The 6,000-nt window shown below is 37.3% G+C and overlaps 1 protein-coding gene across 2 annotated transcripts in view; it reads left to right on the top strand.

The window, feature by feature from the left end:
- Positions 1–795: 795 nt before the first annotated feature.
- CRLK1 (Protein kinase superfamily protein) overlaps positions 796–6,000 on the top strand; it is a 103,463-nt gene continuing 98,258 nt past the window's right edge. For both annotated transcript variants that reach the window (XM_089788972.1, XM_089788971.1), the window contains exon 1: positions 796–937. The gene's annotated coding sequence lies outside the window, so the exon portion shown is untranslated. The remainder of the gene's footprint in view (positions 938–6,000) is intronic.

Genomic DNA, 6,000 nt, shown 5'->3' with positions numbered 1-6,000 from the left:
TTGCTTTTTTATTGACTTAGATCTCCATGGTAGAAAACCATCACTCAAATCTGATTAAATTCCAACATCATCTTTATTACCAAGATTCATAATTGAATCCTCAAGCTCACAAGTTTTGAACTCTTATTGAAATTAAATAAATAGGCATTTTACTCCCTATTTGACCCTTGAACTTACTTTGAATTGTCCAATTTCTACTGGTTTGAAACATTAAAAAATATATATTAGAAATATCTCAACGAACTATTCAAACTCACCAAGAAACCGATTAACTTCACTAAAATATCATATTCCCAATTATCAATTATTATTTCCCATATATTCGCATACCTATGTGCTCAAAATAAAAAAATTATCTACAAATAGCACAAACCAAATCCGCGTTTGTACACATGAATGGTGTCACGTGCGGGCAGCTCTTGGCGTGTTCACCTGGGCCCCTAAAATCCAGCTCTTTCTCCTTCGATCACCCGAGGAAGACACATCATTTTTTATGTAAACCAACAATTGTTTTTCATATCCTTTTCTTTGCGGCCCCACAAAAAATTCTGTCATATCGGTAAAGCATAAAATTCTGTCATATGAGCAGAGCTTCGATGAAACAAAGGACTCTTGAATTAGTCCTCATTTCTTCCTCATGGTAAGTTTCCTCACGTTGCATGACAACCAAGAAATGAATTACACGACATTGATTACCCTTAAACGCAGAATTAAACCAAATACGTGTTGACTTCTCGATTTGCAATAGTAGACAGTTCGTATGATGAAAACGAGAAGATCGGGGAATACCAAGTCAATGAAGAGGACGAGGTAGAAATGATATCCATGCATTTCCATCAACACTGATCCTATCGCCAGTGAAATGAAAATCCCTAACATGGAAATAAACGACCTGCATGAAGAAAATGATGAATCAGACTGTTCACGTACTAAACGGGTTGGTTAATTTCTCGTCTTTTTGTTCACAGAAAATTTCAGCATACAATTGGATCTAATGTTCTGTAGTTTGGTGTTTTGGACTGTATAGGTACAAAAATGATTCGGCTTCTTGGATTATAAATTAATAGTATTTTTATATGTGGCCTGACATTGAGATTTAGTTTTCCCTTAAAGAGGTTTTCCCTATGGTTTGTTTGTGGTAAGCTTGTGGGTAGGATGATGTGTAACACTTATGGATGTATTTGATTATAACCCATGTTTGTGAATTTTGAGATGGGATCGTGTTGTAAAATCAGTGGGATTCTCGATTCATAAGATGCAATATGACTCGCAAAGATTGTATCGTCGATTTTCATGACTGTCTAGACTCGCTTGTCTTCAGCAGCTATTGTTGAACACCGTTTGTGGATGTGTAAGCTTGAAATCTTTAATTCGAACAGTTGGTGTAGGCAGGTTTTGCCATTGAGAAAATAATTTAAAATGGTTTGAAAATAAATAGGTCATTGTTTGATTTCTGGAGCAATCAGTGAAATGGGACAGAGATATTTCCATCGAATTTTTGTTTGGTGGTTTTATACTACAAAAATTAATGGAATTGTTGCAAAACCCACATTAAGTACCAGTTTGCAGTGGTGTGTAGAAGCTTTCAAACAGGGAGGTAAACAATACATTAGACTAGGAGAAGGTTCAGACAATCAAGATCAATGAACTTTGTTCCTGTATTTGTTTAAAATTGTGAGGTTATTAACACAAATAGCCTTTGACTCAACAAACTTGAAATCAACAGGATTTCGAGTACTTCGACATAGTCACGATTGAAGTATCTGATGGTAAGGGGTGGCACTTAGCTTCCCAATGGTCCAGCGTTGAACCTGGAAGGGTGGAGATATCAGAGAATGAATAAATTAGTATATAATGTAAGCCAAAGCTGTTTTGCAAATAAGGAAATGTACGTTCCACAGTCTAATATGTTTTTAATATTTCTGAAGGCCATAATATTATCTAGAGGCATAAGGAGGAGACGTTTATACATATATTATTATCAAGTTCAAGACTATGGGAAAAGGTTGTCAAGTAATCCACCAGAATGAACCTTTGTAACATGCCGCCTGTCATTTGTCCAATCTTGCTTTGAATTGTCTTGAGACACAAACCAACTAGGACTTATACATGAAATCTCCGCTTTGTACTCTTCCTTTGGGTCATTCACTCCCTCTAAGTATGGACTTTGCGAAAGTGTGTGAATCGAACCTCCAACAGGCTAAACATAATTTCATTTTTTGCGTCACTATTATTGAGTTTGGGACTGTGTACAATTTAGCTGACAGTTGTGCTTTGCATTTTGATTTAAGCCACATAGTTATGTTATACAATCTATAAAAGGGTATAACTGTATAATGCTCTGGTGTTGGCATTTGTGCTTTGCATTTTGATTTAAGCCACATAGTTATGTATTCTATATATAAAAGGGTATAACTGCATAATGTCTGGTGTTGGAAGAAACTGAATTAGGAAATCAATGATTCTGCTGCTGATCCTGCCAAGTAACATACTAGCTGACACCTCATTTTGCTAGGAGAGATATTGTTGTTGCTAAAAAGAAATTAAATTAGCAGCTTCCACTATGGTTAAACCATAAACTCTAAGTTGCCGATTCAAATTTGGGGTCAGGTTCAGATACGAGAATTTGATTTGTGAACTTGTGAATTTTTTTCTAATTATGATTCGTATATATGGATTCGTGTATACTTATTCCAAGTTTGGCCAACAGGTCCCTAGGGATCCATGGGGATTCACATTGGATTCCCTCGGGTCTGCATGAACTTATAGCCGATTTGTGGTAGACTCACACAGGGTCTGGATTTAATCCCGTGGGTCTGTACGGTCCATGGATCCATGCATCCAGATGATATATATATATATATATATATATATATATATATATATTCGTGCTAGATTCACATAGGGTTTGGATTTAATCCCATGGGTTTGTACGGGTCCATGGATCCATGCATCCAAAAGGATATATATATATATATATGGATTCAGGTGTACTTAGTCCAAGTTTGGCCCACAAGTCCTTGGGGATCCGTGTGGACTCGTGCTGGATTCCCCCGTGTCCCCATGGACTCATAACCTATTCGTGCTAGTTTCACACAGGATCTGGATTTAATCCCATGGGTCTGTCTGGGTCCATGGATCCACTGATCTAGATGGACCCACAGGGTCAATCCAGACCTTGTACTAATCTAACATGAGTAAGTTTGTGAATTTGGATTTGATCTGAATCCAAATCCGATTTGTGGCCTATATACACAAATCCAATAACGTAGGTTCAAACATAACCTTCAATCCTATTTGAACCTTTGTAGGCGTTATTTGGTTAGTGGGTAATGCTGTAGATTTCAATTCAAAAATTAAGAGGATGTATTTATATCCCACTAGATAGTCAAAAAAGGAGTTAGTTGTAGGGCATAATGAAACAAAATGTAATTAAAAATAGTATTGGGTTTGGGTAGTTAGGTAGTGAGGGGACGTGTTGGTTGGTCTCACTAACCAACCAAGCACTATTTAAGAATATTGGAACATGAATGATGACTTGTTATTATTGGTAATCAATAAAGAATACAATATTCCCTTGCAATTATTTGGAATTCTTATTATTGGTAATGGTTTCTTATGTTGATGCTGATAACATTGGATTCATATTGAGTGTACTGTAATCATTCTACATTTTGGCGTCATTGCCTAAGTTTGAGCCTGGAGGTCATATGATGAATGGGATGGAGTAATGGGCAGACCATTCCTACCACAAGTACAAGTCACAATTAGTGATGGGGAAGAGCAAGAAATAACAAGGAAGATCAAGTGATACGAGACCTGGTGGTAGCCTGGGAAATTTCTATCGACCAGTATGTGCAAAGGGAAGTTTGAGAGAGTGGTTCTAGAGAACACGGTATGGGACAAACTTTTGGTGCCACCAGTAGTGTGCGAACTCCTTGGACAAATACCTTGGTTATTGGTGAGAAACTTGATACGAGTGGAGGAAGAAAAAGATGAAGTTCAAAGAGAGCGGAGAAGGCAACAAGTACTACAACAGTTTGCCAAAAGAAGTACACGTGAATTATAGGAACAAGAATCCTAGGAGGACAACAAGGAAATAAAAGAACTCATGCCTCTAATCCCAAATAAGGACCCAAGAGTACTAGAAGAAAATGAAGGGGAAACTGCCCTATGACGGATCCTATGTACTAGGGAGTAGGAAGAAAGGCATTGCCGTCAGAGAGGGGCTATTAATCAAATTCAAGTACCAAACCAGCTAAAAGAAAATTTGATTGAAATCACTATAAGGGGATTAGACAATTTGGCAATTTATGAAGGATGGGGAAGGAAGGACAGTGGACGACACAGAAATCCCAGCACAAGGAGAGTATCATCGTACCAAAGAACAAAGCTTAGTGAGGATGGAGAACTTCAAGGGGAAGAAGAAGTAACTGGACCAAGTACTCAAGGAGTAGTCCTGTTAGGAGGAAACACTATACTGGGAGGAGCCAGTACTTAAGGAGAAATCCTATTAGGAGGGAACACTACCCAGTCAGGAGGGAACACCCAACGGAAGAGTGAGAGATCTAGGATGGCCATAGACAAGAAAAAACTTCCGAGATTCACAGGAGGAGCGGAGGATCCAGCATGGCATTCTAAAATGTGCATAAACATATGGCGGGTCAATGGAGAGAACAATGCAGATGAGTGGTTTAAGGCATTTCCTGCCACCCTAAGGGGCTGTTACTTAATTTTAACACATGTTAAAATTCAGTACTGAAAATTTTATTTGCTGAAAGCACTTTTCATCTGATATTTGAAAGAATATAAATGTCCAAGTATCATTCATTTCTCGAATATACAAGTGATATTTTACAAAAGAATGAAATGCTGAAAGTAAAATATCTCACACAAGCCGTGAGTCTAACTACTGTTTTTATACATATTGACAATAAAAGAAAGGTATGACATATGAGAGAAGAGTCAGGGGTAACCAGTCATTGCCTTTTGAGCCTTTGACTGGTTAAGTCTTCTTTGTTGCTGCTCCTGGTCCGGCCCTCGATCTGGTAGCTCTTGGTTCTCATTTTTCTGCATAAGAAAGAGTGGAGTTAGATTTTAAAGATTTAAGCAATGACTGATTATCCACAACTACGTACCCGCACATGTCATATTTCTCTTATTCTGAATACATACGAAAACAATACAGATCACAAAGGAGTAGTTTATGAGTGTCACGAGCCCGTGCTCGAACTTCATGGAATACTTTTCAAATATTACAGAACGAGATAATTCAACACTCAAAGAGTTGTTTCAGAATATGATAAAAGTTTGCATAACTTGCTGCAGAAAGGCTTAATATGAAAAGCAGAACTTTGCTTATTAATAGAAGGTTGTATGGTTGTGCTGGTATTGGTACTTATGATCAACTTCACATTGAAGGAGTTCCTATTGATTTCAGGCAGAAGCAAAAAAACATGCTGAAAATTGATAACAGAATTAAAGAGATAAGAGCAAAGTGAAAATTCATAACAGCAAGGAACAAGATTTGGAACAAATTGCAGCAAACAAATTCTAGCAAGCATGTGAAGTGATCACACGTACAGAAATTTGCCCTTTCAGCCATAACAGAAAGAGAAATTAGTGGGTTAGCAAAATGCAAATAACAGAAGAACTGCTCATGATCAGAAAAGTTTAGAAGCCACAATCTTATTAAGCTCCAAATATTTGAAGGTATATCTCTAAGATGGCAAAAGGATTATTGACTGTCTACAACTGAGAGAATGATGCTCCGAATACGAGAATAAGTAATAAAAGCTGCTGCTGATGTTAACTAGTATATTCAAGCATGCAAAATGAACAAAATTTCTGAAAATGAACACACTCAGTTAGCAAAGAAAAAAGTCGTTTCTGTAGAAGCCACAGCTGGGAGAAATCTTGCTATGTATGTTTGCATATAAGCAGCAAATATGTTGAAGGGAAGGAAGAAATCCTTCATGTTTAGGATTTACCTCATAGAGA

The sequence above is a fragment of the Cupressus sempervirens genome, chromosome 6, assembly GCF_028749045.1.
Source record: "Cupressus sempervirens isolate cs-2001-9-10 chromosome 6, ASM2874904v1, whole genome shotgun sequence".
Lineage (NCBI taxonomy): Eukaryota > Viridiplantae > Streptophyta > Pinopsida > Cupressales > Cupressaceae > Cupressus > Cupressus sempervirens.
The sequence above is the reverse complement of the archived record's forward strand: the minus strand, read 5'-3'. Positions and strand labels throughout refer to the sequence as shown.